The 10,890-nt window shown below is 36.7% G+C and overlaps 1 non-coding gene across 1 annotated transcript; it reads left to right on the top strand.

Annotated features, from left to right (window-relative positions):
- Window positions 1-9,783: 9,783 nt before the first annotated feature.
- Trnat-agu (transfer RNA threonine (anticodon AGU)) lies at window positions 9,784-9,857 on the top strand. The gene has a single exon. It is a non-coding gene; the product is annotated as a tRNA-Thr (tRNA).
- Window positions 9,858-10,890: the final 1,033 nt, after the last annotated feature.

Below are 10,890 nucleotides of genomic sequence, written 5' to 3'. Positions count from 1 at the left end.
AGAAATTGTTAGAATTGTTTGTTCAGAGGGATTCAAGATGGCTGAATAGAGGTCCCCAGCTGTGAGAACCAGCACAGCCAAACTCACAGTTCCAGCAAGGGGCAAAGGAGGATTAGAAAAGTAAGGACTCACAAACACAGATTTTTGACGATTAAGCTGGGATCAGGTGGAACTCTGCTCTGTGATGGAGATGCAGATCTAAAGAGTTAAGCCAGCAATATTTATTTGTATATATCTCATTATGAGGTTAAAGACTATGCAAGCATTATTCTTTGTATTCAGGAAAGTTAGAAATAGCATTTCCACAGTCGCAATCCACAGTTGCAAAGTACAATGTTAGGAGCTTTGTGTAGCTCTCAAGAAAGCCCATTGTTAAAAGTTACTGTTAATCTGGCAGGAACAGAAGTGGAGCTGGTGAAACATTGTGGTTGTCTAGCATAAGAATTCCTCTATTTCCAGGAGCTATGTATGTGCCTGAGATCGAGGTCAGAGCTGATACGACTCTTGCACAGAGCCTCCTTATGCAGGGCATTGCCAGAGCAACTGAGCATCCTGTGCCCTTGTAGAGAAACATGAGGTCATCAGAGACCCCCAATCTCAGTCAGTACTCTTCCATTCTCTGTCACTGCCTTCACATCCAGCATTCACCTCCTCCACTACAAGGAACTAAATAGCAGGTGTATAGCAACATTCTGAGGTGAGTGATCATAGGAGAACACTGAAAGTCAGTGAGAGAGACTGGAGCCTGGTAAGATTAGAGTCATGGGATGACAGCATAGAAAGATAAACACACAGCCTGGCAACTACTACCCTGGCTTCCCAGTTGGAGGAAGCGGGTAACTCCCTTTTGCAGGGTAAGAGTGAAAGGGAGAGCTCCAGCAAACTATTAGCACAGATGCCAGCAAGTCTAGCTACCAGAAAGTTTCACAATACTCCGGGGCTTGCTGCCCAGTTAGACAAGCAACCTGAAATCTTCAAGGTACTGTTGCTTTGCAAAAGGTTCTCACAATATCTCCCAGTGAACCTCCAAGCTGCTGAAGCTAAGAGCCATTTTGAGAAGTAAAATATCTCCTGGTTTTGAGCTTCTGTAGGGATCAGAAAACCCTGATTATTGCCATTTCAGAAAACTCACAGACATTCCACTGCACTGAATTGGGGCATAACTGCCTTGAAAACTCAACTTAACCCAGCAGAGTAACTGTGACAAAAGTCTACTAGGTGTTGTGTACTATAAGCGACAGGTATTGTGATACAGAGAACTGGAGGGCACTGGTCTGGAGAACCAGGAGATCAGGGTGCTTGTCTTCTGAGATCAAGGGTGTGGAAATGACATATGATCTTGTGCTAGATCCAGGACTGAAGGCAGGTACCCATGTAGTTCCTGCTAACCTTACTCCTGCATCATGCTTAGGCCCAGCTACTAACAGGTCTGGGAGAGAAGCCTTTATTTGAGCTGCTACCTTGCCTTTGGAGATGCACTGAGGAGTGGTTTTGAGAAACTCTGTAGCTACAACTATTTTCTTGTTCCAAGGAGATGAAAGGAATGTTGCTGTGGCTCCAGATTCCACTCCATTCCATGTGCTCACTTCAGCTGAAGGGGTTACGAGAAAAGACTTGGTTTGAGCTGCTGCCCCACTCCAAGGCATGCATAACTACAAATGCAGCAGAGTAGAACACCCTGGTTCCTGCTTTGTCCACACCTGCGTTATCTTCTGCCCTGCCTCTGCACCACAACTGATGCTGGGTGTCAGTGTCATGGAGGGTGTGCTGTGGTTCCCACCATTGCCCCTCTCCATGTAGTATCTAGGACTGTACCACTGCCTGTCTAGAGAAGAAGTGCTCCAGACATCTCACCACTGCTTGGATTACCAGTACCAGAACTCCTTGTTAGTAGCAGAGCTAGCATCAACAGTGTCTGAGGAAATCCACCTGATTGGAGTCACCACTCCCATTGCAGTAGTCACACAGTGAACACCCCACATTTACTGCTATCTGTACCATACTTTCCTGAGCCAGTAGAGTATTACCCCGCTTGCACAGGCAGCGGATCTATTCAAGTCTACTCCAGTATGCACTGTGCTCTGTCATTAATCACCATCAAGGAAGAAATAAAGAGACTATTCTATGGTACCCAGATAGTAACAAAATCAACATTGCATAACAACCAGATACCCTAGGACACATCTTCAGAAGAAAGCTACCTATTAAGAAGAATACCTTATAAAAGTAGTCAAGATAACTGATCTACCAGACATGCAAATCTCAATGTAGAAGCACAAGAAACATGAAAACCACAAGGCAACATGATACCTCCAGAAGAACATGATAACTTGCTAGCAATAGATCACAAAGAAATTGGTGTGGATGAAATGCCTGATAGAGAATTTAGAATAATTATACAAAGGCAATGAGATAAAATAGAATACAGATAAATGGTTAAATGAAATCAAGAAGAATACAGGATATAAGTGAGAAATTCAGCAAAGGGAGAGAAATTTTTAAAAATAGCCAAACAGAAATCTTAGAAGTTGAGAGCTAAATGAAATAATATCTGAGCTTGAACTTGAAAACAAGCCTTTTGAAATATCAAAAACCAAACCAAAACAAAACAAAAAAAGAATGAATGAAGAGAGCATTCAAGACTTTTAGGATAAACAAATATCCACATTTTAAGAGAACCTGAAGAGAGAGAAAAGGTAAAAAGGTAGAAAATTTATTTGATAAAATTAATAGCAAAAACTTTTTCAACCTTGGGAAAGATATGAATATCCATGTGTAGGAGACCTTTAGGATCCAAATATAAGTGGCCGTAAAAGATGTTCACTATGGCATATTGTAATCAAACAGTCAAAATACAATAAACAGAATTCTAAAATCTGCAAAAGAAAAAACTGTTTAGTCATATTAAATGTTATTCTTATTATATTAACTACAGTTTTTTTTTTTTTTAGAAGAACTCCTACAGGCAAGGAATGATTGGAATGATATATTTCCAGTCCTGAAATAAAGCAACTTCAGTCAAGAATGCTATAGCCAGCAAGGCTATCCTCCTAACATAGAGAATAAATACCTTCCAAGATAAGAAAAACTGAGGAAATTCATGACCACCAATTCCACCTTACAAAAAATGCTTAAGGAAATCCTACATAAAGAAGTGGAAAGAAGATAACTATCATCACAAAAGCATGTGAAAGTATAAATCCAACTGGAAGAGCACATACACAATAGAGAAAAGAATTGAATGCTACATCAAACCACAAAGATAAGGTAAAGAGAAGAAAGAAGAACAAAGAATATCCAAAACACTTAAAATAAAATCAACAAAATGATAAGGGTAAGTTCTTACCCAGAAATGACCTTGAATTTAAGCAGACTGAATTCTCCAATTAACAGATACAGACTGACTGAATGGATTAAATAAAATAATACCCAACAAAGCACTGTAACCAAGAAACTCACTTCACTAGTAAAGATGCACATAGACTAAAAGTGAAAGAATGGAAAAAAATATTCCCAGCAAATGGAAGCCTAAATCAAGTAAAAATAGCTTACTTATATCTGAAAAAAAAAAAAAAAAACCAGATATTAGGGCAAAAATAGTAAGAAGAAACAAAGAAGATCACTATAAAATGATCAAGCAATCAAATCAACATAAAGATATAATTGTACAACTATATGCACCCAATGTTGGAGCATCCAAATTTATAAAACAAACACTATTGGAACTAAAGGGAAAAACAACCTCCAATATAATAACAGGATGTTGATGGTCCTCTTTCATCATTGGACTGATCATCCAAACAAAATATTTAAAAAGGAACACCAGAGTTAAACTATATTAAAGATAAAATGGACTCAATAGGCATTTGGAACATTTTTCCAACAGCTATAGAAATTCCATTCCTTAGCACATGGAACTTTCTCTAGAACGAACTATATAGTAGGCCACAAAAGAAGTCTTAACAAATTCAGAACAATTGAAATCATATGTAGAATCTTTTCTGAGCACAATGGAATAAAACTAGAAGTCAACAATGAAAGAGACTTTAGAAATTATAAAAATTAGCAGAAAATGAACATTATAGTTTTGAATGAACATTGAGTCACTGGAAAAGACAAAATAAATGAAAATGGAAATAGCATACCAAAACTTACAGGATGCAGTAAAAGCAGTACTGAGATGGTTGTCTCTACCAAAAAGCCTTAAAACATGCCTACATTAAAAAATAAGAGTTTTAAACAATCTAATAATGATCTCAAAAATCTATGAAAGCAAGAACAAACTGAATCCCAAATTAGAAGGAAAAAACTAATGATCAAAGCAGAAATAAAATATCAACTAGCAAAACTTACAAAAGATCAATGAAACAAAGAATTGATTTTTTTGAAAAGATAAAATCAACACACCTTTTGCCAGTTAACCAAGGAAAAAAGGGAGAAGACCCAAATAATTAAAATTAGAGATGAAAAAGGAGACATTAAAACTGATACCAAAGAAATACAAAGGTTCATTAGGGATTATCATGATAAACTTCAACAATTTGGAAATACTAGAAGTGGATAAATTTCTGGACCCCTATAACCTACCAAAATTGAAATGTGAGGACATAAAAGTTTTGAGAAGATTAGTAAGAAGTAATGACAGTGAATCAGTAATAAAATGTCTCCCAACAAGAAAAAATTCAGGACCAGATGGCTTCACTACTGAATTTTACTGAACTTTTAAAGAACTAATGCCAATTCTTCTCAAACGATTTCAAAGAATTGAGAGGGAGGGAACCCTTCTAAACTCATTTATTGTGGTCAGCATTCATTGTAACTAAAAGTTCACAAGGGCACAATAAAAATGAAAACTACAGACCAATATCCCTGATGAACACACATGCAAAAACTCAAAAAATGCCAGCAAATTGAGTTGCATAGCACATTAAAAAGACCATTCACAACAGTTACAAAGTATGTAAATTGATAAATGTAATATATAACAGCAACAGAATAAAAGAAAAGAATATGATCATAGCAAGAGGCAGGAAAAGTATTGGATAAAATTCAACATCCCTTCATGAAAGCCCTGAACAAATTAGACATAGAAGGATTTTATACCTCAATATAATAAAGACTGTCTATGACAAACCCATAGCCAACACCATACTGAATGGGTAAAAGATGAAAACATTTCCTCTAAGATCAGAAATAAGATAAGCGTATTTACTCACACTGCTTATATTCAATATAGTGCTATAACTTTTAGCAAGAGAAATAAATAAAAGACAGGTAAATGGGAATAGAGGAAGTCAAATTATCTCTGTTTTTATATGTAGAAAAATCTAAATACTCTACCAAAGAAAAATTAGAATTGATAGATGAATTCAGTAAAACTGTGATATACAAACTCAACATACAAAAAATAAGTAGCCTTTTTAGACACTGGTGTTAGTCAGCCTTCTATCACTGTGACAAAAATACCTGAGAAAATCAACTTAAAGGAGGAAATATTCATTTTATTTGCAGCTTCAGAGGTTTCAGACCATGGTCACTCAGTTCCATTTTTTCTGGGCCTGTGTTGAGGCAGAACATCATGGCAGGGAGCAGATGGTGGAGCAAAGCTTTTTACTTTATGATAGCCAGGAGAGAGAAGTGGGGGTAGAAAGGGCCACAGACAAAAATCTACTTTTTAAGGGTACTCCCCCAGTGACTTACTTCTTTCAACTAGGCCCCTACTTCCTAACATCTTCATCACCCAGGTAACATGTTAAGTTATAAATCCATACATGGATTAATCCACTCATGAAATCACAATCCAATCACCTTCCAAAGGCCTCACCCCAAATACCTCGCAGCAGGGACCAAGTCTTCCAACACATTCCTTTGATGAATATTCCTGACTCAAACCATAACAATTTTAATAACAAATTTTCTGAGAAAGAAATCATGAAGGTCATTCTATTCATGATAGCTACAAAAAACAAAGCAAAACAAATTATTTTAATAAATTCAACCAAGTAAAAGACCTCTAAACTGGAAGTTATAAAACACTGATGAAAGAAACTATAGAAGACACAAGAAAAGGAGGTACAGACTGGAAGAATTAATGATTAAAGTGTTTATATCATTTGCCCCAAATGATTTTAAGATTCAATATAATCCTCATGAATATGTCAAGGATCTTCCTCACAGAATTAAAGAAAAAAAACATGCTTAACATTCATATGGAAGCACAAAATATCCCAAATAGCCAAAGGAATCTTGAACAAAAAGAACAAATCTAGAGGCAGTGCAATATCTGATCTCACAACATACTACAGGACCTTAGTAACCAAAACAGTGAGTTACTGGCATAAAAAGAGATGCTCAAACCAATGGAACAGAATAGAGATCCCAGAAACAATGCATCTATAGTCAACTGGTTCTTTACAAAAGTGCCAAAAATATACATCTGGGGAAAGGACAGCCCCTTCAACAAATGGTGCTGGGAAAACCAGATATCCATATGTATAAGAGAGAAACTTGACTCCCTTCTCTCATTCTGTACAAATATAAACTCAAAATGGGTCAAAGACCTGAATGTAAGACCTAAAACTCTGAAACCACTAGAAGAGAACATAGGAGAAACATTTCAAGACATTGGTTCAGGCAATGCTTTCTGGATAGGAGACAAATGCATGGGCACCAAAACTAAAAGTGACAAATAGGGATTACATCAAACTAAAAACCTTCTTCAGAGCATAGGAAATAGAAGGAAGAGACAACCTACAGAGTGGAAGAAAATATTGGCCAACTATTCATCTGACAGAGGATTAAAACCTTAAAAAATAAGTAATCCAATTAGATGGGTAAATAAACTGAACTGGCATTTCTCAAAAGAAGAAACACAAATGACCAACAAATATATGAAAAAATGTTCAATATCATTAGCCATCAGAGGAAGTGCAAATCAAAACCACAGCAAGATAGCATTTCACCCCAGTTATGATGACCATTATCAAAAATAAGACAAAGGAGAAAAGGAGAAAAGAACAAATATTGGTGAGAAAAAGGAAATGCAAGTTAGTTCAGCCACTATGGAAGACAAATGGAATTTCATCAAAAACTCAAAATAGACTTATCACATTATGATCCAGCTGTCCCACTTCTGGGTATATATTCAAAGGAAATGAAGTCATCATACCAAAGAAATACCTACATGCCCATGTTTATTGTGGCGCTATTCACAATAACTAAGATATGGAATCAACCTAGGTGTCCATCAACAGATGAATGGGAAAGAAAATATCAAAAACAATATCATGTCATTTTTCAGCAAAATAGATGGAACTGAGGACAGTATGTGAAGTGAAATAATCAGAATCAAAAAGACAAGTACTGCCTGTTCTCTCTCATATGGGAGCTAAAAAAAGGTGACCTGAAAGTAGAATAGTGATTAATAGAGATTGGGAAAAGAACATGGAAGGAGCAGTGATAAAGTAATTTGGATTTGGTCAGCGCACAGTGTGTGCATGTAGAAAAATATCACACTGAATCCCATTAATATATGTATGTTAATAAAAAATAAAACTGTCATCCCAGCGACTGAGGAGGAGTGCAAGCTCAAGACCAGCCTCAGCGACTCAGCGAGGCCCTCAGCAATGTAGCATGGCCCTGTCTCAAAAGGAAAAAACAAAAAGGGCTGGGGGATGTGGCTCTGTGGTTGAGCACTCCTGGGTTAAATCTTCAGTACCAACAATAAATAAACGTACAAATAAATAAGAAAAAGAAGAAAAAAGAAAATTATTTCTTCATATAATTGAGATATAATGAGTACTTTGGTATTGGTCTTTCGGTATTATGATTTTTATTCTTTAAAACCTAAAATGAATTATAAAGCCCATATGATTCAATAAATGAACTATTTGGACAAAAATTTTTAGGCATAAAAGAGAACATTAATCTAGAATGATAAGTTTCAAGAGTATGAAATAGTTTAAAATGATAACAATTACCAAAGGATAGAAAAAAGTAAAATGATTTTGAAATTAAGAAATGGCCCAATAAATCTCTGTAGTAATTCTTTTTCTTTTAGTTTACTTTATTTTTATTTGTTCTTTTTGGATATACATGACAGTAGAGTATATTTTGACACTTTATACGTATACAACTTATTCAAATTAGAATCCCATTCTTGTGGTTGTACACGATGTGGAATTTCACTGGCTGTGTACTCATATGTGAACACAGGAAAGTTATGTCAGATTCATTCCACTGTCTTACCTATTCTTATCCCCTCCCTTTCCCTTCATTCCCCTTTGGCTAATCCACAGAACTTCTATTATCCCCCTCCTCATTGTGTAGTATCTGCATATCAAAAAGAACATTGGACCTTTGGTTTTTTTGGGGATTGGTTTATTTCAATAGTCTCCAGATCCATCCATTTACCCACAAATAGGTTTGTTCCTTAGCTTTGCAATTGTGAGTTGAGCTGCTATAAATATTGATGTGGCTGAGTTATTGTAGTATGCTGATTTTAAGTCCTTTGGGTATATACTGAGAAGTGGGAAAACTGGGTCCTAAGTCTTCTGAGGAATCTCCACACTGCTTTCCAGAGTGGTTGTACCAATTTACATTCCCACGAACAATTATGAGTGTACCACATCCTGGTCAACATTTATTTTTACTTGTATTCTTGATAATTGCTATTCTGACTGGAATGAGATGGAATCTCAGTGTAATTTGTTTTTCTTTAATTGCTAGAGATGGTGAACATTTTTCATATATTTGTTGATCATTAAAATAATTCTTTTTCTATTTGCATACTCATTGGTTGCCTTTTGACATGAGAATATTTTGTGATACTTTCTGCACATAAAATAGAAGAATAATCCAGTCTTTCCTCTGGAATCATTCTCCTTTTTGAGGTCATCCTCAAAATAGCCTTTCCTTCATGAAACCAGACAAAACCTAGGTCTTTCGCTGTTATTATGTTCTTCTGTTTTTTTTTTTTTTTTTCTTTCTTTCTTTTTAGGCTAAATGTGCTTGACTTTTAAACAATTAAGGAAGAAAAGTTTTCAAGCTTGATCCATAAGTGCTTTCAGTTAAGGGATATGCAGAGAGGTCCTTTTTCTTTCCTCAGTAACTAATGGAAATTCATTATTACAAAACTGGAAGTGACAGTGCATTTATTTCATTTGTAGGAGTTTGAAAAATTAAGTGGAGATGCTGACAGCAGTTTTCTTTTCATTACTTCATATTAAATGAATTTAGCCTATCCTTCTTTACACTTTCAGGTTTTAGTTATTTCGCAGGGTAATTCAGAAGACAGTTAACTTTTTCCTTGTCATTTCATGTAAGTTACCAATTGCTATTTCAGATAATAACAAAAGACCCCAAAGGAAGACATGCCATCCAGAGGTAGTCTACAAGTTGTGACCCAAGAGCATTCAAATGCCCAGAGTATCAATTCCAAGGACAATCCTGGAAACCGAGACAGGTAGTGGACTTACTATGGCATTTTACGTAACGCAATATTTTACCCCATGGCTAGATCAAGGAACAATAAAGTGATATTCAATCTTTTTTATTTTTGGTTACTGGGGTTTGAACGCAGGGTCACTCAACCACTGAACCACATCCCCAGCTCTATTTTGTGTTTTATTTAGAGACAGGGTCTCACTGAGTTGCTTAGTGCCTATTGCCATTGCTGAGGCTGACTTTGAACTTGGATCCTCCTGCCTCAGCCTCCCACGCTGCTGGGATTATAGGCATGTGCCACCATGCCTGGCTCATCCTTATTTAAAAATAGGTAGGGACTGGGGATATAGCTCAATTGGTAGAGTGCTTGCCTAGTAAGCACAAGGCCCTGGGTTCAATCCCCAGTACTGCAAAAAAAAAAAGGTAGAAGGGCTTGGAGGTGTAGGTCAGTGGTAGAATATGTGCTTAAGTTTCTGGATTCAAACACCGGCACCAAAAGCAAAAGTAAAATAAAAACAGATACAGGCCTGCAAAGAGAAAGGCATACATATACAATAGTACATAAGCGCTGGTATGTATGGCTTTAATTGATCTGAAAGATTGGGAGTTAAAAGATGATTTAGAACTCCAATGGAACTAGTGCAAAGCATCGCCATGGGGCAGTGAAGTTCTGACTATGCGGAAACAGCAAATTGATGTTATGATGGAAATCGTTAACCCAGCCTCTCAATAACCTGCTTCACTTTCACATTTGTATGCGTCATTATTTAGTATCTAACTAATCCTAGTTACCACTTTCTTTTCTTACTTATAAAATGGGAATGACATAGTACTTACCTCAAATTTGATTTGCTTATTGCACATTTTACAAAGGTGACATTATTGTATGTTGGAGCTGTGCTCACTCAGGGGTAGGGAGGGGCTGGGATTTTCATGGTCCAAATCTAAAAGTAAAGTCTTTGTTGCTGGAGGAGTCCCTGGGGCAGACGACGGGAAAGAGGGTATTGATGCTGGCGCCCCCTCTTTTGCCTTCCTTGCTGAGGCTGTTGGCAAACCAGAGAAGTTAACAATGGCAACTGTCTTGGACATGTTCCAAGGAAAGCCTTGAGATAGAATGAAAGAACAATTTTTATTTCTTGGTGACAGTTTCCGTAGGTCACAGAAATTATTACTGACAAAAATTTTTAAGGGCAAAGAATTAAAGAGCATGACATCTCTTTCCTTTGTCACCTACAGGGTGCTTCCTGACCTCAATTTCCAGTCACTAGCTTTATGGTTTCTTTTCTCTCAAACCTTCAGTTAATTAGATATAGCTTTCCTGGCCACTACAGTTGGGTGCTGTGTGAGCTACTTGTGCGAGATACACAGAGCTGCAGAAAGTGTGGTCCCTGCTTACAAGAAAGCCAGGACCAAGTAGAAGAGTCTTTTCTCAAATGACAGAGTTGT

The sequence above is a fragment of the Sciurus carolinensis genome, chromosome 6 (genome assembly GCF_902686445.1).
Source record: "Sciurus carolinensis chromosome 6, mSciCar1.2, whole genome shotgun sequence".
Classification (NCBI taxonomy): Eukaryota; Metazoa; Chordata; class Mammalia; order Rodentia; family Sciuridae; genus Sciurus; species Sciurus carolinensis.
Note: the sequence above shows the minus strand (reverse complement) of the source record. Positions and strands in the feature narration are given on the sequence as shown.